The sequence below is a fragment of the Natator depressus genome, chromosome 19 (assembly GCF_965152275.1).
Source record: "Natator depressus isolate rNatDep1 chromosome 19, rNatDep2.hap1, whole genome shotgun sequence".
NCBI lineage: Eukaryota > Metazoa > Chordata > Testudines > Cheloniidae > Natator > Natator depressus.
Window position 1 is genome coordinate 2,982,697 of NC_134252.1, and position 24,947 is coordinate 3,007,643.

The following is a 24,947-nucleotide window of genomic DNA, read 5'->3' on the forward strand; positions in this document are numbered from 1 at the left end:
ATACTTCCTTCTGTGTCTGTGAAACGGAGAAACAATCCAGAGCTGGAACCCACTCAAAAAAAAAAAAAAAGTAACCAGCCAACCCAGTCCTGAGCTGTGTTAGCCCATCAAAGAGTCTGTGAAAAACCTTTCCTCCCTCCCTCGTGCACTCATTTGCCGTGCTGCCCAGCACAGCTCTGTCCTCTCTCTCTCTCTCTCTTTTCCCCCCTCTGCAAAGGTACCATCAGCGACTGCTGCACTGCCCATGGAATAGACTATTCTAACAGCAATAAAAGTTAGTTTATGCCAAGAACATCCCCCCCCCCCCAATAACCCCAAAACCAAATTCCCCTCTGCAAGCCTGAGGAGACTGTTTCAGCTAACAAGGTAAGGACTTTATTTCTCTTTCTTGACACATTCTCCCATTCCTCCTTTTTCTTATCGTTCACCTAGGTACCTATCACGTGTTGCATTAAGCTCAGACTAGAGAAAATCTCTTTAATTTTTCAGTCACGAGACCCTCTAATTCTGATTAGTTTTTCCACAAGCAGAGAGGAATATTGCAAATGAATATTCTCTCTTTTCAGGAGAACTTTAGTCTGTTTTTTTTCTTGATTTCTTCTGTCCCTTTTATCATCCCTTTATTTTTCCCCTAACCCATTTTTAATTCTGTTCCTTTTTAATAAATTATCAAGAGTATGTGATGTTCAAACAGGGTTAATGAGAAACTGGATCCAGGTTGGGGCAGAGATGGCTCTAAGGTCCAAACCCTACTTTCCTGTCTCAAATGTTTTGTAAGAAAAATGTATGGGAAAAGTTCTGTGCACCCGGGGACCCTGATCCCTAGCAATAGGCTTTTAGTTCAATTCCATAATCTGCACGGGAGGCTGTCCTCTTCCAGTTTTAGATATCTGATCTCATACTTTTCTTCAGTGCCTATCAGAATCAGGGTATGTCACCTCAGCTAACTTCACATACATCCTGGGATGGGAAGTAGAAGGTTCTTATTTTATTGTTTTTAAGGTCATTTCTGTTCATTGAGCTCTCATCCACCAGTTCCTAAACTTTGAACATTCTTAATAAACCAAGAGAGTCACCCTTATACGTTTGCCCCTAGGCTGACCTACTTGGAGATATTTCCTCATCTACAGGCAGCTTTGCTATAAGGAACATTTTAAATAAATCATAAGGCCAGCAAATTCCTGGGATTTTTATTGCTTCTATAAAAATCCAGTTTTGATCCATCAGCAAGGGACACTGGGAAACTATTCTTTTCACCTGCCGTGTCCCATGCATACTGGATGCTAAAACGATAGCAATGTCTGCATTAGTAAGTTTTACCTTCTCGGGCTGTGGTGGTAATGCTCTGTGTAGTATAAGAGAATTCTCTCCCTCACTCTCTCTCAGATACTGCATCTATCATACCACATCAAATCTTGTAGTAGGGGCAATCATAGGCCAACTTCTCCTTTAACTGAATCTATTTAACTATTGTGGTTTTTAGACCCTCAAACCCCTAAGAAGCTGAAGATTAAAGACTATTTGGGAATCTAACTATCCAGGGTTTCTGCCATTTTGCTACATTGTAGGACAGGTAACACACACCCCTTCCCCCTTTTTGGCATGCCCAAAGCTAAGAGTAAAAACCTCCATGGACACAGGAAATGCAACAAATTTGGTTCGATTGGGGGCTAGGTTTTTCATCCCATTTCTCTCAATCTATTGCTGTCAGGCATAAGAAGAAAAAAATCTGCTAGAAAATTGGTTCAATTCTATAATAAAGAACCATCAGTTTTCATTTATTCAGCACAACTTCCAAGATTAGTTTCACTGAAACGTTTATCTTTGTTTTATTTTTCTTTCCTTGTCCACCTGGGTCAGAAAAGACCAGATCCCTATTTGTATAACAGAACTCCACCAGCGAGAGGCTTCTTTTTATTCACCTGTTCCAATCTGCAGCAATGTTTGCCCAAGAATTGGGGTTAGTGGGCTTAGCTGTAACTTTAGAAGCCACATTCATGCTTGAATCAGAGAGCTGTCAGGATCTCATCACGTTTTTGGAAAATGTGTGATGCTCTCACTGTGGAATTCACTTACAATCATAAGTAGGTGGAGGAAGGAACCCAGTTGTGGGTCATAATAGCCCTGACTGGAAATGAATGTCTGATCTCCTCCGTGTAAGTGTAACAGCTGAGTTACCCTTTTAAAAAAAGAAAGTTTGACTGTCTAGATGTATTTGCTTCCTGTTGCCTTTGTTCTAGGCTACAGAAAACCAGATTGCAGTAAGCGGGGTGGAGAATTCAGTTTTCTTTGTACTGGGTTGCACTGAAGTTCTTTGCAGTGATTCATATATTCCATTCATATGAAATACAGTATTGCTAAGGGTGAATGGGGACTGCATGTTTTGTTTTTTGTTTTGTTTAAAACAATAAGCCCTAGAATTGTCACAAGTTGTTCACACCTGGGTGAAATCTAGGATTTTTCTGTCTGTGGCTTTTGGCAGCGGCTCAGCATAGCTCTCCATGGCAGGGTTTTCTGGTTTCCCTTTTGATAGCCTTTCGTACTGTTGGAGGCAGACGGCCACAGCAGCTGTTTCTCTCTGACTTCCAAGTGTTTCTAGGTCTTTTGTCACTATCTTGACCTGCCACCCTGAGGAACAGCATGCACAGCATTGTGTTGGGAGAGCCCAGAACCACATGCAATCTGAATTCAGGGGCTTGGAGCTAGCTTCTGTTCTCTCTTCCTATTGTGAATTTTACCTGTGGGTTTCCCCAAGTGCAGGGCTGGCTGCCTTCTGTCTGCAATGTGCTCAGTAAGATACTAGAGAGATGAGGGGGGGAGGTAATATCTTGTATTGGCCTAGCTTCTGCTGGTGAGAGGGACAAGAGTCGCTGGGTAAGATGCAGCATTTGAAAAGCAGCCATTAGCAGCAGCAGTGTTTCAATCGTTTTGTGGCTTGGTTAAACGCTACCTCCAATGTTTCACTACTCATGAAAGAGTAACCAAGGCTACCAGGACTGCAACCAAAAATACAACCTGACTTTTCCCACTGAGAGCAGAGCGCTGTCCTATTTGCACTTCACCACGTGGGGCATGTGTACGTGAGCACAGCCAGTGAAGAATGGACAATGGATAGACTGCAAAGAAAGTCATTGACTTACAGGAGTCGGAGGAACAACTTGGAAATCCAATCCAAGTGAGATGGGCCTTCAAGGCATCCTCCTATTTAGATGCAGTCAAGCTCATCCCTCTCACTCTGCATGGAAAGGTTCAGGCTTAGGACCCATGAATGAGGCTCTCTTCTCCCGCCCCCACACCCCCATTACCTGGTGTAGGAATATACCTTGGAGTAAATTTTCTTTCAGCAGAAATACAGTGGCAATGAGCCAAACACATGAGAACATAAACTCCAGTGACATCAGCTGAGTGACTCTGAGGATGACTTTGGTGCAGTGAGGTTTTTTGGACAGACCAATAGGTTACTTTAAAAGATTTAGGGCTAAATTCTGCCCTCAGTTATGCCCATAAGTCCTACTGAAGTCAGTGGGTCCCATGGGCATAAACATAAACAGATGGTAGCCCTTAAAGGATTGAATTAGGCTTTGTTGTTCCTTTGGTGTGACTAGGTCACAGTAACTGGGTGGAAGAACATCTCCCTAGAGATGAGATCAAAATTGCCCATTGGTTCCTACTGGGGTTCCATTTAAGAATTAGATTCTGGAACAGAGAAATGGGTCAGAGGATCCTGGGGCTACTGGTCCTCCAGCTCATATCAGAGACACTAAAAGACCAAGAGAGAGAATCTACTGGAATTTCCACCAGATCTTTCATGGTTGGGGACTGAAGGGCAGGGCACAACTTTCAGAGCTCCCTAAAACACCAGGATTTGCCATGCTGGAGTAGCCCAAACCCTATCTCTGGCAGCAGCCAATGTCTGATGCTACAGAGGAGGCTGAAAATTAGTCTACCTGGTGAAGTCCCATGTTAAATATCTGTCTGCACACAATCAATGCATTGTGCTGACCCCTGGGGGAACTTGGACAATACTTGTGCTCTGAGCAGGGCGACAGTTTTTGGCATGCGGAAGCCCTCACTTCTATGGCACCCCTGTTGGGGGGTGGTGGTGGTGGGGGGGACAGCCTGGTCACTAGAGTTGCAGCCAGGACTTCTGGGTTCTATTAATGACTCTAGGCAAGTCGCTTCCCCTCTCTGCCTCCATTTCCCCATCTGTAAAATGGGCCTAATACTGATCCACTGTAACATGATTTGAGAGGCGTAGTTATGCTCAAGACTGTGAGGAGCTTGGATACCACAACAATAGGGGGGTCACTTAAGTATCTTAGATGGAGTGCACTCTAAGTGCTGAGCTTCTTTGTTGTAGCATGAATCTGTCTAGTGTGGCGCATCATCTTAGGATGAAATAAAATACCGGGGTTCTGACCTCCAGGATAAGAGGCCTCTCCCCACCTGGTTCTCCTGGACGGCAGATTTCTACGTTTGGGACCCTTCTTTTGTTCTGAGTTTGCCAAGACTGTAGCAGAGAGGCTGGTTGGGGGACCGAGCGTGTAGGAATGCACCGATATTCCACCACACTGCTCTGTAGAGGGTTTATGGGATTTCTGCTTTGTTATAAATCCATTCCAAAGGAACTTAGGAGACAGTTTTTACAGCTCAATAAGAAGAGCTATTAGTGGGGTGGCTGGGAGTTTAAACTGATATATAAGGGGATCATTATGTGACTATTTGCAGGCGCTTTTCTAGCATGGGTTTTTTGCGGTTTGTTTTCATATCGAACATTTTCTTTGACTGGAAGGAAAATGGTGGGAGGAAAGGTACCCGTTTCAAATGCTCCCATTATAAAGGTCTGCGTTCAAAGTTACTAATGGACCTGTTGCCACGAAGGTTCCAATACATTACCTCCTGCCATCCCTCCCAATTCCATGAAAAGTGACTCTCTCCAGGGCCCTGGAGCGAGGGGAACATTGTATCAACAGTATGTCAGGGAATGTCACCTGCAAAATACATTAGCCCTGGTCGAAAGGGCGCGAAGGGCTGTTCTCTTTCCCTTTCTCACACACACGCTCTGTCTTTCTCGCTCATATTTCAGCTTGTCCACAGCTAGGAAAGCCGCAGTTTCCATTCTCCTGTGCTGCAGACAGTGTCTGTAACAACACAATCTCATAGTTCTGCAGGGTGGGGCCATAAAACGATACTGAATTTCACTTGTTGTCCTGAACGCCGGCTTCCTCCCACCCCCACCTCCTTTCCTTTCTTTAGGCTGCTCCAAAAATATCTGCCCTTGCAGAAAGGCATAGAAAGCAGAGCCTCGTCTTTCTGTATAACCCTTCCCTGGCCTTGGCCAAACTTCATTTTCGATCCTGTGCTTTACAGGTGAGGAGGGGAACCATTAGTGAGCACTTGCCAGCTGAAGGGATGACAAATCGACTGATTGGCGAGGCAGAGGGCATTTGGTTGGTAAACAGCATCCTGGTCCCATTTAGAGGCACAGATCCGCACGTACACCCAACACTGGCTCAGCGGCCTGGGGAACTTTGTGCCTTTTTTCCTTCTCTGCCTGTGTTGTGCTTGGATGCGTTCTACGCGGGGATGTTAGTGAGGGAAAGAAAAGGGGAGATTGCAGAAGAAACCAACATTCCCCGTGGAATGCCGGAGACTTCAAAGTATCCAGTCAAGAGTGGTGGTGGGGGGAGGGGGCACACGCACACGCACGTATGTTTTCCATGGAATGTATACATTTTAACAAACTAAAAGCAAAGGATTTTCCCACGCGTGTGAATTTCCTTGATTCAGTTTGTGGCCAGTGCTGGCTCGGCCTCTTCTCTCTCTGCCTCAGGAAAAGTGCCCCCCTGAAATGATACAGCCTGTAATAAAGCCCGCCTGATGTGGGAAACTATCTTCAAGTGATTGTCCTCCTCATGAACAGTGAGTGCAGGGTACAGAAATGCTCCTTCCTGCCCGTGGTGCAGCACTGGGGGCTGGACTGCGGTGAGCCCCAGCTCCTGTGTAGATGCTACCCTTTCAGAAGAGCTTTTGTGTGTCAGGGTGCTGAGTGCTTTGGGGAATCTGTCTGTTACTGTGGTGTATAAGTGGAAGCTGAGCTCTTGTGAAAACCCAGCCCTGGTTGTGAATGCTACACCCTGGAAAGTCTGGATCTGAGCTCCTGGGAGAATCTAACTGGTTCAGTGCAGTGCAGGGATGTACGAACAAGTGTCTCCCCACTGAATCATCTTTTCACATTCAATCATGCAGCACTATTGACTTGGAGGGGGCTGCATGGATTTAAAGCGAGAGAGAATCTGCCCCCCTGAATAATGACCTTCCTTGCTTTCTTTTTTTCCCCCCCTCTTAGGGTTAAATCTCAAATTGTTTTCCCAATGGTACTTGGCAGGTGCCGAGTATCTGACTTTCCTTTCTCTTCTCTCCAGTTGGTTTTTCATCATTTTCCCAGATGCATCTCTTCTACCCAGGGATGTCAGGCCTCTGCAGCTGATCCAAAGCACACTATGTGAACTTGGAAGTGAGACGATCCAATCAGACTGAGAAAAGCCTTTAGATTTGCTGGATTTCAGTGTACCAGTCAAACATCTGGTCTAGGCCAGAAGCAGAGAATAGATGGTAGTTCAGATGGACCATTGGTGCATTCCAGTTTGGTAACTCTCCATATTTCCACACATCTCTTGTGGATGGAAGGTCAAAAATGTCATCTGTGCATCAATAACCTTCTTAATAAAGCAAATTCCCAAGAACAAACCTCTGGAGAATCTGCTTGCACACTTCTGACAGGTCTTCATTCATCTTCAGCTTCCAAGTCATGGCTCAAAGTTGCCTGCTAGTGATTTCCAGCTGCTGAGCATATCTTCAGTGAGGTTCTGAATCTTTTCCATTCTGAGACAGCTTCCATGGGGAATCTTTTCTCATCTAGCTGGCTCCTAGCCCCATTTAGCAATACAGAAAAAAGAGAGGGTGGCCTTGAACCTCAAGTTGAGAACTGAGGGACCAGAAGAAGGTTTCAAAAACTGGTTCTTGAAGGATTTCCTGGCAAGAGTTACCTCATCTCAATGGGAGGCACAGCAGTGACAGGGCCAGTGTAAGAACCTAGAGAGAGAATGGGTAAAATTTTCAAAAGGGCTTAAGAGACTTAGGAACCTAATTTCCTTGAAATTCAATGGGATGTGATCTAAGTGACTTAAGTGCATTTGAAAATTTTACCTGGTGTCTTTGTAGCTTCATTTTCAAATCCCCATGGCAAATGTAAAAGAAATGAGCTCTCCTTGTGTCTGCACATCTCACTCTGCTATGCGTCTTGTTCTCTTGATAATCGTTACCATCAAGGAGGCTTCAACCATTAGGTTCCTCCTTGTCAAAACACAAGACGACAGGATTCAGATCCGTGCTTCCAAGCTACTCAGTGGACGCTGACTGCCCACCACAGGTTGTATACTGCTTCTACCTACACAATCTCTTGTATCGTTCATTGTCCATAGCACCACAAATCAACACGCAAACAGCGATGCAGACAGACCTGCTCCCTACCCCAGAGTGCACGCGCAGCCACCGATCACAAGATCCAGAACAATACTTCAGCTTCCTCCTCTGCTGGAGTTATTGATGAGAGAGGTGCTGGAGGAGGTAGGGTTCAGTGAGGCCCTTGGAGAGGAAAGGGAGAGCTTTCAGTGCAGATCCAGCAGCTTGATAAAGGTGAGAAAGGGAGCAGTGAGGTGAGACTGGGAGGAAGAGTGAAGAGGGGAAGGAGGAGAAGAGTGAGGGGGGATTTGATAGCAACCTGCAACTACCTGAAGGGGGGGTTCCAAAGAGGGTGGAGCTTGGCTGTTCTCAATGGTGGCAGAACAAGAAGCAATGGTCTCAAGTTGCAGTGGGGGAGGTTTAGGTTGGATATTAGGAAACACTATTTCACTAGGAGGGTGGTAAAGCACTGGAATGGGTTACCTAGGGAGGTGGTGGAACCTCCATCCTTAGAGGTTTTTAAGGTCCAGCTTGACAAAGCCTTGGCTGGGATGATTTAGTTGGGGATTGGTCCTGCTTTGAGCAGGGGGTGGGACTAGATGACCTCCTGAGGTCTCTTCCAACCCTGATATTCTAGGATTCTACGAATGTCAAGAGGAATAGGTGGAAGCAAGAGCAAAGATATAAGGGAAGGTCAGATTCTTTTTTAACCCAAGTACTTATATGGCCCTCATCAGCATAGTACCTGAGCACCTTGTAGGACTGCCATGGCAGTCAGAGAAGTGCAGTAAGAGAGGAAGCCAATGGGTTGGATTGGGGTGCCTTGTATTGTCAAACCACTTAACTCAAGGAAATCCCTAGTGGCTTCCAGCCCCGGAGGGTGATTTAGTTGGGGTTGGTCCTGCTTTGAGCAGGGGGTTGGCCCTCCTGAGGTCTCGTCCAATCCTGATCTTCTATGTTTCTGAGGTCAGTAAATCACAGGGAGAAAACTAAACCCAAAGCTCAAAGCTTTCTCGCCACCAAGAGTCTTCTCCCTGGACTGAAACCTTAGCTCTAGGTGCTTCCTTTGCCCATAGTTGAATGCCTCTCACCCTTCAGCCCACCTGGAAACCATCTCCCTTAGCTTAAAAGAACCTTGTCTGGATGGCTCTCTCCCTTGTGGTAAGAATGTGGCAAGAAACCCGTAGTTGCTTTGGCATCCATGCATCTTCCAGTCGAAGTGTTTAATAACATATAGCACTTTACACAGTGCTGTGTGAGTAGGGTTGCAAACCCTCCAGGATTGTCCTGGAGTCTCCAGGAATTAAAGATTAATCTTTATTTAAAGAGTGGGTCATTTGATGAACCTCCAGGAATATGTGCAATGAACATTGGCAACCCGATGTACGAACCTTTGCTAAGTGGTCTTCCTGGCATCTGCGGGAGGGGAGAAAGGTTAGCGTCTATCCCCATTTTCCACCCCACCATCACCATGCTCTGTTCCATGGAGATGCACAGAAGCAAAGGCCAATGGTTTCAAACATGGTTGTGAAGCATGTAAAAACTATTCACAGGTCCAGAGCACACCCAGCTCCTGTTGGCTTCACTGGAGTTAACCCAGTGTAAACCCTAGGTAACGGACAGCACAGTTTGGCCCCCGGAATCTCTAAAAACCTATAGAGATCTGCCAGTCTCCTCAAAGACTGATCGACCTCGAAATCACAGCTCTCCCAGATCTACCTGTGCTCTGTCCTTTTTTTCCTTGCAGATCACGCTGGAAATAGCTGCGCACTTTCTCTATTGTCCTTTCAGAGGGTTTAATGTCATTGTTGCTTTCCAAGTTGAGGGATCTAAAGCTTAAAGAAGGGGGTCTTACCCAGACCTTCACCCAGATGAATGAGCTGATATTGCTGGCTGTCGAGTGGCGATCTAACCTCTGTCTTTATCCGCAGACAATATGCCAGTGGGAGCACACAGAAATAGACTTTCTTCTGAGGTGCATTAGTCAAATAAAAGCTTTTTCTTTGTCTTGGACAGAAAACCAAGACTCTGAAGCCTGGCAACCTTGTGCTGCTGCAAACCTCTCATATTTCCCTCGATATTGCTGCAGGAAGTGGTGTTGATGATCCAGTAGGGTGGCGCTCATCTCTGCCCAGTGGCGGCGCTCAGATCCCAAAGCGTGGATTGCCAACATAAGCTGGGTGGACAGTGTTGTGTTAAGAGGGTACTGTGTTTTTGAGAGGTGCCATCTTTTGCATGAAACATAAACCCAAGGTCTTGACCCTGGTGGACAGGTAACAATTCATAGCACTCTTTACAAAATCTCTGGGGTCCTAGCCAAATTCCAGCATGGGGGAGGGGGGAGATGTGTTCTCCCTACTGTAATTCCTGTGCTTGTCACTTGGAGAACGTATACTTCTCTGCTTCCTGTTTTAAACTCCTGGGTAGTGTTCCTGTGTGCCTTTGAACAGTTTGTGTTTCGCTCCAGAAGTGGCTGCACTTCAGTGGTGAGGAAGGGTGACCCCTGTGTATAGCTGAAGTCAGTAAAGTCTGCCAGGGTCACTTTAGGAGAGAGGCCATGGTGTCGTCATCGCAGATGTCTAAGTTGTTTAACTTTTTGTCCAGATTCCGTTTTAAAGGCGCACTGGAGGTGCCGTAATGTGACATAGCTCAGGGTCAGGACCTGCCTGGAGCTCCTATGAATCTGTTCTCTGTGAAATAGTTGTAATGATATTTAAAGCCAAGGGCAAATGCACCTGCTTTCAGGTTTTGGTACAAGTGCGAAAGCTCAGCCCAGTTTTGTTTTTAGAAAGTTACCTGAGGTTGATCAAGCCTGGGACTGATTTTATGGCTTCCTATCGAAATCCTGTGGTTTTGCTGTGAAACTTGGCAGCTCTGACTGCTTTTGATTTGAGATGTTGGCTTTGCTCCATCCCCAAACTCAGAATAAAACCCCAGAAGGGGGCAGAGTGCGTGAATCCAACATGCATTGGAGCTTGCAACCCCCTTTGCACAGGGAAACTGAGGAGGTTTGCATGGCTGTAATGGGAAGGAATGTTCTAGTTCTGGGCTCAAGCAATAACCCCTTTGGGGACAAGATGCCACTAATGCAATGGCTAACAGCTGAGCAAAAATTCGGGGTGGGGGGAGAAATTCTGCAAAAATTCCTTGGAATTCAAAAGCAGATTTAAATTCCAATGAGTTTGCAACCCTTTTGTGTTTGTCTCCTGCAAACATTCGAGCCATTGGGCTTTAACAGCACAGATACACCCAGAGCAAAGCTCCCCACACATGCGGTGCAGAGAGCCAGCACCAGGCACCACTCACTCCACTTACACCCTATTGTGAGAACTTAGGTGGGACACAGTGCACCAGCACTGTGCCAGCCAGGGTCGCAGGAGTGAATTTTTCCCAGAAAAGCCCGTTTTTAGCAAAAAAAGTATGAGAATTTTTAAGGTACATTCCACTGTGAAATCCATGCTCTCTTGGAGTGACGTAAATCATCCGTTCAGAGGAAAGGGACAATGCTACATTTATGGTTTTTTTAATTGGTATTGCCACCCCCCAGCATTCAAAGCTCATGAGTCAGGGCCCCACAGATCATGAGATTTTTCTTTAAATATTAACTTTTTGAGTTCTTTGCTGTCCAGTTCCTGAGCCGTCCGGTGCAGTCAGATCCCATTTTCAGTTTCTTCTCCACAGTCACGAGGGCTTAGAAACGTCTTTGTTGTTCGCAATGAAAGCTGAGCTATTTGGGCAACTTCTTGATTCAAGGAGCTGGGAGATTAAGAGAAACACACGATACTGCAAGGATTGTTGTAGCATTGCTGGGCCCCTACTGTGTTCAGCGCCCCATCATTCTAGGCACTTTACAGGCACAGAGTAAGACTGTTCTGCTCCGAAGAGCTTGGCCTCAAAAGACAGGGACTTATGTAACCGACCCAACCCATTTGGGCTATCCAGCTGCAAACATACAAAGCATGAAGGTTCTGAAGACCAACAGGTCTTCATGGGAAAAGTTCCTGAACAGTTTTGAAAATCTTGGCCACTGGTTTGACAATTCCTGAACACACACACAAATGAAATCCACCCCATAACTAGGGCTGTGAATTATTTCCTCAGTTCTAGCCATGAAGCACAAGCCATTTTGTCCTAAAATACTAGAGCTTTCACCAGAGCAGAGGAAGACGGGACAGCAGAAAGTTGCTGGAGGGTTTGGGTATTTTTTTTTTTTTTTAATTTAGTTGCTTTTTAAAGTGAAGATGAAAAGAGGGAACCAGGCAGTTTTGCATCAGCTCCTCCTGCTCTGTGGTGAAAGGCAGATTTCTTTCTTTAATATCTCTTGAATGGGAGATGAGGAGTGGGGTGGAGGGAAGGGAAAGTGGCACCACGATCTCGCTGCCTGGTTCCGTAATCTCTTCATTCCTTCCCACCCAGCTTCACAAAACCTGCTCAGGTCCATGCCAAAGTAACTCCTGAGCCAACTGGGTGGGAAACTGCAAGCTCCTGTGTCACGGCCTTCCTCGAGGAATTAGAGCCGTCAACCTCTGCGTGGCCAACACAGCTCCTTTTCTTACTAGACATTGTTGCCTGGCCCTCCCCTGAGCGCTTTCTCCATGAGGAGTTCTCTTCTTTGCTCTTTAAAGATCACCACCTGTGTTATTGCTGAGCATAAATGAAGTGCTAGGACGGAACCCTTTGAGACCCTGCAAACGCTTATAAAATGTTCATTGTCCAGCACATCTTATGCCATGGCCTTTGTTTTCCTGTCCCCGCGTGCAGGTCTAACACAGAGCATGGAGCTGCCCTATGCTGGACTGTACGAAGGTAGTGCTTTTTATGAAATGTTGGGTTCATAAGAATTAATTTCATTTAAAACATTCTTTTCATTTTTCATAAAGCACAGCAAATCCATGGTACTTACTGCAGGAATGCACCAAGAATGCTGTTGGGCAGACAGCATATTAGCGATGATATATGAAATAGGATGGTGGGGGGAGGGGAATTTGTGGCTGGTAACCTAGTACTGCCCTGATACCAGATCCAACTACCTTAGATTCTTCCAAGGAAAGTAGAAGCCTGGTAAGGCAAGTTTCTGGAGCATCTTCTCCTTCATACTGACAATCAAGGGGTTTCCAAAAGAGTGAATGGCTTTAACAAAGACTGGGGAGTCTTATGGAATTGCACGTGGTGACACTTAAAAGGCAGGAAATTTCTCACCCAAGGTTCAGGGATTGGCACCTCTGGAGAACCCTTTAATGGCTTCACAGGTTGTTACAGTCCCATAGACCTCTAGCAATGGCCCAGTTCTGAAGCCACAAAGTCAATGGGAGCTGTACCTGAGCCAGCCAGTTCGGCTCTTAATCAGGCTCTGTGTCCGCTGGGACTCCTGCCTCGAGTGAAAACCCGCATGTGCAGCTGATGGAGCTTTTTCAATGACTGGCCAACAAACCTACAACGCTTGGGAGACACCAAGCTGGCCACAGACCTCGGTTCTCCGAGCAAAACGCTAGGCCCTTGGATTCTGACCTCGCTTTCCCATGAAAACAGGCAAATAAAAAACCTTCAAAGTACGCAAATTCCAGTCTGTGAGTGGCCTTTTCACTGCATGCTGCTTTACACACTCAGCACTCTTGTAGTGTTTGGGATGAGCAGAAAGAGAGAGCCAGGAGATAGTTACACACCATCTCCGCGTGGCTGACTACAGCGGTGCCTGTGTTGCCCAGTGGCGAGGGAACTGGCCTGGGAGGCAGGTGAGCTGCGTTCTATTCTTGGCTCTGTTGCTGAGCACTAACTCACTTCCCATGCTGTTTTGTCCATGTAAACCATAAGCTGCAGGGAGCAGGGAATGTCTCTTACTGTGTTTGCACAGTGCTGAGCAAACAGGGCCTTGATCTTGGTTTGGGCACCAGGTGGTACTAATAACACACACTTTTGGGGATGGCACAGGAATGTCAAGACTCCCAGTGGCCCATGATGTGGGGACTGTGGGCCCATAGTGTCTTTTCCCCATTGAGGAAACGAGCATAGGATTCCTTTCCAACACCCTTGATTTCATTAGTTATATCTCAGTGCTTGGGCAGCTGCCATCCTCCCTTCCCTGTCCCCCCACCCCATGTTCTGGCAGCCAGAGGACTATTCCATGGCATGAATCCTTCCTCCCGCTCTGCACCACCCACCAAACAGCATATGGATTACAAGTTTAATGGTCTTCGCTTTTCTACTTTTATATGAGCCACTTGACTTTTGAGGCTATGGCTCCTTACCATGTACTTTCCTGATCATTTCACACTCCCCCGCCTAGCACCGGTGGTGGTGGGGTACATCTTTTCGTTGAGCAAGCTTGGAGGAATTGGCAGGTTATGCGGAGTCTCGCCAAACTCAAGACAAATGCCTCACCGTGCCAGTGAGTCACTGGCTGCTTCCAGCAAGGCTGGGCCCCGCACTCGCTGGTGTCAGGCGTTTTACGTCTGACTTCAACGGAGCAGGACACAGCCCTGTGTTTGCAAGGCTCTGCATACAGCAATGAAGTTACCTGTCTCGCTGTTCTGCAGCACTCCTCTGCACTGCTGGTAGAACCATCTTCTCAGCTGCTGGAAGATGCCCACCGGGGCCCCATCCAAATCCCACTAAAGTCAACGTGAAAACTCCCACTGACCTGGGTGAGAGTTAGATCAGGCCCCAACATGGCAAGGAGGGAGTAGCAGCCTGCAGTAAGGAGAGTCCAGATTCTCTTTAGTACCATAGGAGGAAATCCAGGCTGGGATGTTCCTTTAGCAGCTGTGTTAATAGCCTCATGACTGCCCTGCTGGGAGTGCATCAGCTCCTATAAATTATGCAGGGTTGTCCCTGGTCAGGGACTTGGATAGGAGATGCCAAGGGAAACCCTGGTGCTGTATTTCATTTTGATTTAGTACTGAACCAATGAGCCAGTGTGGTACCAGGGAGCGCTGTGTTCCTGCTGGCTCTGTCTAAAGGGGGAAGAGTAAATCCAAGGTCCTGACCACCCAAGGCGGTTAGGAGAACTTGGGGCACTGTTTCCCAAGAGACTCTACCAAGGCTTATTTCCTCAGCCAAAATCCTCACTGCAGTTGTAACGGGATACAGGATTCCTTGCCCTTCTGTCCTACCCTGCTGGGTGCTCTGAAACCGCCACTCTCTAATACCCTGGAGGTGGCTGCATTTCAGTGGTGGCCAAGATGAGTTCTGTGGGAGGCGGGCTTGGAGACCTTCAGTGATAGAGATGTCACTGAGGGCAAAATTTGGCCTATCCTGTGCAGAAGGATTACAGGATGAAGGGCATTGTAGAAACTATTGTCACAGAAACAGAGCCAAACTAGAATCTATAGCAACTTATATAGTCCATTTCTCCAGGAAATTCTGCCACGACACCCGTAAAGCAGCCCCTGGAGTCCTCTTTACAGTAACTCGAAATCTTGCAGTCAGATTTTAACTTGCATGACCCTGACAGGCTTGGAAACAGCAAAACAAATAGAAAATCTTCCTTTTCCCAGCCCACCAGCAGATCATCAAAGCAGCTCAGATGCTAATAATTAAGCTGTGAGCAATCAAAGGGAAAAGCTGATCCCATTAAAATATCGCTGGGAAGTGAGAAGTAGGTGTTCCTGGAGCGCTACTTGGTTTTTGCTCGAATTGCACGTCTCGTACATCCAGGAGGGTGCTAGCTCAGGTCCCTCTAGTGGCTGAAAACCAACTAAAGATCCACATTTCTTTTTTTCCTTTCAGACTTGTTGGTATCAACCAGCACTGACTTTTGTATTTAAGCAGCATCTTGTCACCAATTGCATCACATGGCAGGAGGCTGGAATGTTGCTGGTTTCTCCTTATGCCGAGAAAGTAACATTGTGAATTCCAGTGGTCACTTCTCCCCCTGTCTCTCTTCCCCCTTTGCAACTTGGGTATGGAAAACGTTGACTCAACCCAGGGGCTGCTAGAAACCTGAATGCTCAATTCTGCTGACCTCTGAAATGTGGAGTGATATCTGTGCCAGTTTTTGCACATTTTATGATGATTTAATCTCTATTTACAGTTGCTCTGAAACTGCCCAAAATGATCAGTCCAGACTCAGCGCTTGGAAGCTTGCTTTTTTTGGTGATCCTGGGGGGGGCAATTTTCTGTGCCATTTAGGAATGGGATGTGAGGCCTTGTTTGTTAGCAGCTGAGTGCAGGATTCTTAAGAGCTCCTCAATTGCAATCTTTGCACTCCTCAGAATGACTGGAGGGAATGTCTGTGAAATACTGGAGAGGATACTGGAAATACTGGAGAGGATATTTCAAAGGTGCGGCCATGATACAGATAACAGCTAGTTGTTTGTTGCTGAATGCTCAGCGGGTTGCAGCATCCTGCAAAGCTGAGAAGAGATGTAATAAATACCATGTCTGTTTGGTTTTGACTGGTAATTGTCCAATTCACTGGGAAGTGAAAACTGGCTTGAAATAGGAGCTGACTTATTCAGGTGATCTGTGACATTTCCAAGGGCTCATCTGAATTAATGATTTTTAAAAAACAATTTAAAACTGATTCACACCACAGAGCAGCATGACTCACAAGCAGAGACTGGCTGGAGTCACTCTTCTGCGCCCTGCATATAGTGGCTGGTATCGTGGGTGCTCTACATCTGAGATTTGATCTGCTCTCCACTGCTGCAAAATTTAGGGAAGAAGGGAGCTGTGTATGGGCAAGTTTCCCCTATCACCCATCACGAACATCTAGGGCCAAAGTCGGTCCTAATGGTAATGTGGGCTCTCATTGCATTCAAGTATCGGGGCCAAATATAAGTTCCTCGTTAGGTGAACATAGTCCCTGTAACTGCCACGTTTTACACCTTCCTCTGAAGCAGCTGGTGCTGGCTGAGATCAGACACTGGACTGTGGCTCTGACCCAGTCTGTCATTTCCTGCGTTCCTAGGAGTGGATGAGAAAACGAGTGTGGGAGGGCAAAGCAGCAGCGATGGGTAAGGTGAAATCGGCGACGCGGATGGCTTCATTTTGCAGTCTTCAATCCCTGCCCTGCCCTACCCGTGGACGATGTTCACCCACTGACTGCCAGCAGGTGCAGATTTACAATGCATTGGCCCTGAACCTTGGTCTCCAGCCCAGTTACAGCTAACGTGCGGCTTAATCGCTGTGATCATCGATGCTGCATTTGGCCCATAGCGTGGGGGATGTTTTCAGATCTGTGGTAAGAGGCCCTTCCTAGCAGACAAGCTAAAGGCAGGGTGTGTAGGTGGGTGACAGGGAAATTAATACCCACCATCCCTTTGACTCTCCCTAAAGGTCTGATCCTGTGAGATGTTGAACAACCCACAACTCTCCAGGGCTTCCAGGAAGCTCAACACCTGGCAAGATTGTTCCCAGGAAGACCCTTCTCCAGCCATGAGAAATTTGGGGCCCTGTACAACGAGTTTGCTGGGACCCCACCCTCAACCATTTCACCCCAGTTACAGATATTTTCGGGGGGGCTCTGGAGCTTGGGGCCCTAGTACAATTGTCCTCCCTTCCTCCTCCCCTCCACCCCATCAACCCTGGCTATCAGTAACAATTTGCCTGGCTGTGTTACTCAGATACATACTAACTCCTGGCAGGGCTCCCTGTTTGACTTCTTGTGTCTGCACCCTAGACCTCAAACTCCACGTCCCCTAACCCCAGCAAATGTGCCAGGGGATTTATTCTGGGTAAAAACTGCTGAGCTTCTGTGCAAGCCAGACCCCAAAAATCCAATCTTCCCCACAGCGTGTTAGTTCTGCATGTTCATTTCATTACATGATAACACGGGTGCATAATGAAATCTCAGAAACCCAGAGACTTCATCGCTGGTTGGCAGACAGGTTGGTGCATCCCCACCTTGGGTATGGGTTAAAAAAATAAATCTGCTCTTACGCTTTAAATGAATTGATCTACTGAGCAGAACGCGGAGGATTGCTCTTCTTGTTCTTGTTCTGTCCAAATGGTGGCTGCTCTACCGTTTGGAAATAAAGCAACGTGGTGGACTCCAGATTCAAACTGAATTATAGATACAAAGCTTTATTTATATAGGGGGAAGTTTGTATGTTGTTGCTCCTCATTAAAGGGCTCCTTTAATGTGTTCGGGTTCCTAAAGCAATTGCGTACCTTTAGGACACAAAAAGAACTTTATTTAACGTGTTGATTTTTAAAGAGCAACTAGAGCTGTTCTTGGCTGCAGCCCTGCCACTCTTGTAGGAGTTTCATAAAGGTTCTCCCCCCCCCCTTTTTTTTTGTGTGCTGTTCTCTTAATTCAAACCAGAAAATCGACTGCTTAGCCTGGCAGAGGCCAGAGAAGTGATGCACTCCTCCCACTGCCTGGCAGCAACCTTAAGAGCAAAGCAACATCTGCATGATTCGTGTCCATGGTCGGAGTCCTCCGTAGTGGAACTGGCTGCTAGCCTGTGAACTGGAGACCAGGACATAACGTTGACTACGGGACATGAGAGAGGTCTGCTAACCAAGGGCCGTGCTAGTCTGGGGTGTTGGTTGCTATGCAGCTGCCCCCCTTGACCATGGTTTGCCCCTCCAAACTTTTTATAGGTTTAAATGCTCCCCTTTTCTCCCCACCACCCACCCCCCCGCAACTTTGCAGGATATGGTACAATCACAGATAACGTTCTATATGCTGGTGCAACCTTACTCCCCCACCCCCTGAATTTTTCTGAAATAACACCCTTGGGTTGAGCCAATGTCCAGGGAGCCAGCCTTGCTCCTCACACTGCCTTGTGGTGACACCATCATGTATAAGGATGGCACCATGACACTGAAGACCTCCAAACAAATGTGATGACCTCTCTAATATGATGTATCTGCTTGTGCACCACAGCCTTGTGAATGCTGATGGCTACAATTGCGTGTGGTGCCATGCAACCCTCCATGCCGTTGTCAGTATTGTGCTGCGATGCACTATTTTTTGCAACTGTTTTGTTGCATTGACTCACTTTGGAAAAAAAGTTTTGTGTGCATGCATCTCACTGTTTTGTTGCCATGTGTTATGCAGGGAAGCACTGAGTGATGTCTGCTGTGTTGGGTTTCCTTCATGCACCATTTTCCAAAATAACACCGTGGGGGTGGTGTACCACGATACGTGTTAGTATTGCTTTGTATGTTGTTGACACACAGCAATGCATGTGTCACTGCATTATTTTGTGCAGCCTGGTACACAATGAGAGTTTGGTCCCACGTACTGTTGCATTACTCCTTGGGCTCTGATGAAGTCAATATTGAGAGGGGTCAAGATGCAGTTTCAAATACCGTGTTCTGCACTGCCTTGCATTGTGTTGCTGCGTGGCAGCATGTGTCATGAAGTTGTGTGGTTCCAGTGCAGGATTGCATGAGGCGAGGGCAATGCTGTGTTGCAGCCAGTTGTAGCTACTCTAGACTCTCCTTGTACAACAGCCCTTTACACCCTGTCGTGGTTGTCAAGTAACAGAAACACGCAGTACCTAGATACCTTTGAGGATCTGGGGCTTACCTTCCAAATCCAACATCCTACCCCCTTTCCAGCCCCTTCAGGTCCAATTTCACAACCCTCCTGTTCCTAGCTAAGTTGCAGAAGAGAGAGAACTGGAGGCAGATGTGAATTTAGTAATAAGGCCTGATCCTGGAGGTGCTGAGCACTCTGCACCTGCTGGCCTAACCTTGGGCAAAGGCTTTGTGATCAGGCCTATGACTGGTACCCAGGAGATCAGGGTTCGCTCCTGTTGGCTGATCTGTTGATTGTGTATCAATTATATTATTTCTCAAGAATTCCCAATTAACCCTCTGAAATTTGGTAGGTCCTGGTCCCAAGATCAGGCCTGGGATTCTCAGGATCACTGTTCAGTTGGGAGCCCCAACGAGCACAGCAGTGACGACAACGCTCATGCTCCCGGAAGACCTTTTATAATTAAAATATGTTTAGTATTTCTGCGGTTAGTCCTAGAAGTAAAATAATCCAAACCAGTAGGGAGAAGTTCCCTATGGGGAAGAGATGGCCAGCCCTCTGTGGAGATAGAGGTGGTTAGGGACTATTTAGAAAAGCTGGACGTGCACAAGTCCATGGGGCTGGACGAGTTACATCCGAGAGTGCTGAAGGAATTGGCGGCTGTGATTGCAGAGCCCTTGGCCATTATCTTTGAAAACTCGTGGCGAACGGGGGAAGTCCCGGATGACTGGAAAAAGGCTAATGTAGTGCCAATCTTTAAAAAAGGGAAGAAGGAGGATCCTGGGAACTACAGGCCAGTCAGCCTCACCTCAGTCCCTGGAAAAATCATGGAGCAGGTCCTCAAAGAATCAATCCTGAAGCACTTACATGAGAGGAAAGTGATCAGGAACAGTCAGCATGGATTCACCAAGGGAAGGTCATACCTGACTAATCTAATCGCCTTTTATGATGAGATTACTGGTTCTGTGGATGAAGGGAAAGCAGTGGATGTATTGTTTCTTGACTTCAGCAAAGCTTTTGACACTGTCTCCCACAGTATTCTTGTCAGCAAGTTAAGGAAGTATGGGCTAGATGAATGCACTATAAGGTGGGTAGAAAGCTGGCTAGATTGTCGGGCTCAACGGGTAGTGATAAATGGCTCCATGTCTAGTTGGCAGCCGGTGTCAAGTGGAGTGCCCCAGGGGTCGGTCCTGGGGCCGGTTTTGTTCAATATCTTCATAAATGATCTGGAGGATGGTGTGGATTGCACTCTCAGCAAATTTGCAGATGATACTAAACTGGGAGGAGTGGTAGATACGCTGGAGGGGAGGGATAGGATACAGAAGGACCTAGACAAATTGGAGGATTGGGCCAAAAGAAATCTGATGAGGTTCAATAAGGATAAGTGCAGGACCCTGCACTTAGGATGGAAGAATCCAATGCACCGCTACAGACTAGGGACCGAATGGCTAGGCAGCAGTTCTGCGGAAAAGGACCTAGGGGTGACAGTGGACGAGAAGCTGGATATGAGTCAACAGTGTGCCCTTGTTGCCAAGAAGGCCAATGGCATTTTGGGATGTATAAGTAGGGGCATAGCGAGCAGATCGAGGGACGTGATCGTTCCCCTCTATTCGACACTGGTGAGGCCTCATCTGGAGTACTGTGTCCAGTTTTGGGCCCCACACTACAAGAAGGATGTGGATAAATTGGAGAGAGTCCAGCGAAGGGCAACAAAAATGATTAGGGGTCTAGAGCACATGACTTATGAGGAGAGGCTGAGGGAGCTGGGATTGTTTAGTCTGCAGAAGAGAAGAATGAGGGGGGATTTGATAGCTGTTTTCAACTACCTGAAAGGGGGTTCCAAAGAGGATGGCTCTAGACTGTTCTCAATGGTAGCAGATGACAGAACGAGGAGTAATGGTCTCAAGTTGCAATGGGGGAGGTTTAGATTGGATATTAGGAAAAACTTTTTCACTAAGAGGGTGGTGAAACACTGGAATGCGTTACCTAGGGAGGTGGTAGAATCTCCTTCCTTAGAGGTTTTTAAGGTCAGGCTTGACAAAGCCCTGGCTGGGATGATTTAACTGGGAATTGGTCCTGCTTCGAGCAGGGGGTTGGACTAGATGACCTTCTGGGGTCCCTTCCAACCCTGATATTCTATGATTCTATGAAGTAAGACAGTCCTGTAATAATGGCCCGCACCATTCCATGTGTATACTCACTCTATCCCTGGGGAAGATTCGAGGCACAGATCCTACTCTGACTCTGGCATGCCAGTGGAGAACTCAGTGGTTTGACTCAAGGCTGAAAGTTTTGTAGGCCTTGATGTCCATCACGCACATGAATGACTCCTCCCTCCTTTACTGTGTCTTAACTACTTCACCCTAGTAATATTGGGGTGCCTTATCCTATAGGTTAGTATATTAACTAGTTTAATCTTATTAGCATATATGTCAATTAGTCTCCATAGGTACCTGTGATTAGGCATCTGCTGCTGTTTTCCTACAAAAATACTCTAAACTGGTACAAACAGTTGTCTTGAGAACTTACCTGTCAGCAGTTTTATTCTTAATTTCAGCACTTGTGATTATTACAAAATCAAGTCTTATGCCAGCTCGTGACTTCAGGTCACTGTTACTTTACTTATGTTAACTCTGTGAAGTAACTTACTCCTACTCAGGCTGGTGGGCCTTGCATCTTAACATAAGCTCAGGGGCTACACTCTGTCACTTGAACTCTCAGGTCCTCATCTGTCAAGTCCTTCCCTTCATGGGAAGAACATCACTAATTTATGGGCTCCACTGCAGTGTCTGCTCACCTGCCCGTGAGAGATCTAGACGGGGCAGTCTGTCAGAGGGCCCTCAGCCCCGGCCAAGGATAGGGCCCAGAGAGTGGGTCCCGGGAGCAAGTGAAGGGAGTGAGATGCTGAGGTACAGGACTGGGGCTGGTGAGCCAGTCTGGTGACTTGACGACTGGTGGAATATCATTAGCTCAGCTCTCACCCTAGCTCAGCTCCTTGCTGGATGTTCCCCTGGGTTCTGCAGCTTTCATGTCCCTCTCGATCCATCCTGCTTCTGCTGCAGTTTGCTGGCTTCCCAGAGCTGTAGCCGCTGAAGCTGGGATGGCCTCTGGGAGTGTGTTAACCACGTCCTATCGCATCAGCAGTGAGTCGAGGGGCCTGATCCCACCGTTCCAAACCCCTTTATCCTGCCTCCGATCCACCTCTGACCACACTGAGTTGTTCTCTGCGGGCAGAAAGGAACTCCCCCCCCCCCCCCTTAACTCTGCAGTTAGAGATGCCGGTTGCTGCTTACGAGTTCTCACAGGAGTCATGGGGATGGGCCTTTCCTTCTGAAAGCATCTTACGCGCCCATCAATAATTTTACTAGGTGTGTGCGAGTGTGGAAGATTGCCTGTAGATGCCTCACGCCCCACTGTACGCCGCGTACCAAGGATCTGAAAGAGATCCCAGCCTTGTAAACCCGTCTTGCCAACAGACTGGCGGAAACCAGGGTGGAGGGAGAAGGAGGTGCAGGCAGTTGCCCTGCAGCTTTGCCAGGAGGTGATGATAGATCTATTTCCGTAGAAACAGCCTGTGACCACTTTCAACAGTTGCAGCAAAAAAAAAAAAAAAAAAAAACCGTTCCATGTTTGCATCCTGGTTGCATGTTAAGGTTCATATCGTGGCTCGTGGGGTGACTCCCCCTTTCCGTTCCATTCAGCTTTTCTCCTTTCAACTACTTCACCCCTCCCACCAGTTCACTCTGCTTGCTCAAATCCACTGGGTCACTTGAGAAGCCAGGCCTGGTGAGAAGGTAGGTCTCTCTGAAAGTGCTAATCAAAGCTCTGCTCCACTGGGGAGCAGTCCAGACGGGAAGCTTTTAATTCCTCTCCCTTAAGCCTTTCCTCCCTGTCTCTGCCTATGAGCAGACAGAAGTGAAGTATCTAAATTGGCAGCTTTATGCTGTGCCTGATGTTATTGCCTCTTATAATTCAATTCCACTTGATTACGTTTGGGAGACCCTGCCTCCACTCAGGTGGCCAAAACCCGAGGGCCAGATCTTGAGGTGGGAGTCCAAACGGAATGAAGAACACAGGAACGAGCCTCTGGAAGTTAAAAACTGAAAAGGCTCCGTAGGTCCCAGCCAATTAATTCCCCTGCCAGGCAGGATTACTCCCTACCTTACATTTACCAGGGATTCCCAAAGAGAGAGAGACTCTCTCGCTCATAAATTTTCCCTTATACCTGGCGTATCTCCTCCGGGCCTATTTGAAAGTGATGATGACTCAGAGGAGGATTACAGGGTTTAAGACTTGTCAAGAGAACATCTTTCATTCTGAGGCAGGGATGCACGGGTGGTGCTCTCAGCTGCACTCGCACAGATCCCACTCGGAAGTCAGGCCAGCAGCTGCTCTTCTGCTAGCCACAAAAGACTTGTTTTTGCCTTGGAGGTCCCATTCATTGCAAAGCGAAAGGGACTGATCACAAGGAACGTGGAGAAAAATGGCAAAAACCAGGAGGCCCATGAACACTGTTGCGGCTGCTCCTGACAGGCCTGTAGTGTAGCTGATGTGCGAGGTGCTAGGGCACAAGCAAAGAGAGGAGTGAATGTTGTCGGTATGTGTGCGTGTATCCAGATCTGTTTGTTTCCCAGTGGGTTGTGCTGCTCTCTTAGGGTATTTCTACACTGAGTTTACGATTGCTGGACTCCGGTCTCAGCCATGCTAAGCCATCCATACTGCACTATGCAGACTTTGACTCAGGTCTGCAGCTTGAGTTACATCCACACTGACCGGGTTTGGACCTGAGTTGTAGCAGGACTCAGGCTCTGGAGTGGGACCCACTCCCCAAGAAGCATCCTAGGACCCAGGTCTTGAGAGCTTGCTGACCTGAGTCAGACTGATTTGTGCATGGACAGAAGGGGGACTGGGGCTCAAACCGGAGTCAGAGACCAGGAACAGTATAGACATTCCCCAAGCGTCTGCCTCGAGCCCAGAGTCCCCTTTGCTTTCTTAGTGCCCATTCAGTCCCTGCTCATCCCCCCAGGCAGGCAGTCTGGGGGGCCTTTCAGTGGCATGAACCACTCACTGCAGAGCAGCAGGTTGAACCTGCTCGATGCATCCAAGGGCATTCATCCTCTGTGTGCAGCTACCTCTTAGGGCACTGGCAGAGCCCAAAGCGGGGAGGGCTGCAGGGGCACTTCCTATGCTGGGAGAATGGGGGGGGGCAGTGCCAAGGCGAGTGGGGGGCCAGTGGGCAGTGCTGGGAATGGGAGGAATGGGAAGTGCCGGGGCTGGGTGTGTGTGAGGATATTATTGTAGGGGGTGAAGAAGCAGCAATAAGATGCTTCTTTCTAACACCTCTGCCACGTGCTGTGGCCCTCGTAGCCTCCTTGGGAAGGTGCCTCCCCCACTCCCTGCCCTGCTCTGAGTCTTGCTACCACACGCTCCAACCAACGTTTCAGAGCTGCTCTTCCGTTTCTCCCCTCCCTTGGCTGGGAGCTGAAGAGCCACGAGGAACTCTCCCCTGGCACAGCCGCGCCTTTTGTCTCAGTCACTTATTCCCAATTTAAAACCAGCCAAACAGCTTGTCTTAAGGAGAGACATACAGAAGCACCACTTTGGAGCCTTGCTGCATTTTACCTGCATCCTGCTGCCATGTCCACAGCCGTTACTGTCGGATTTTCTCAAATAGGCCAGCCCAGCGCTTTAGGAGCACAGTGACACCCAGGGAGTTGTGGGTTCTGGGTGTAGGTGCATTTCTTGGCCATTCCTCTCCATGCTGCTAGAGTGTGGCTACGCTGCAATGGGGAGGCGTGGCTGCAGCACCGGGAGATGTACCTGAGCGAGGGAGAGGAAAGCCAGCTCACGTAACAATAACAGCGATGCTGTGGCCGCTGGACAGGCTAACCCCACCTGCCCAGGACCTTGGGTACATACTCAAGCAGCCTGGGACATGTCCCCATTTATTCTGCTAGGAACCAGTTTCCAAAAGTCTGACTTGGTGTCTAGAAGGGAGCTAATCTGAAGTCAGCGGACGCTTCCCATTTACTGCTGGGGCCAGGCCCTGTGA

The 24,947-nt window shown here is 47.7% G+C and overlaps 1 protein-coding gene across 1 annotated transcript in view; it reads left to right on the forward strand.

Annotated features, from left to right (window-relative positions):
• The first annotated feature begins 317 nt into the window (after positions 1-317).
• COL8A2 (collagen type VIII alpha 2 chain) overlaps positions 318-24,947 on the forward strand; it is a 138,524-nt gene continuing 113,894 nt past the window's right edge. Inside the window, exon 1 of the mRNA XM_074934687.1 lies at positions 318-366. The gene's annotated coding sequence lies outside the window, so the exon portion shown is untranslated. The remainder of the gene's footprint in view (positions 367-24,947) is intronic.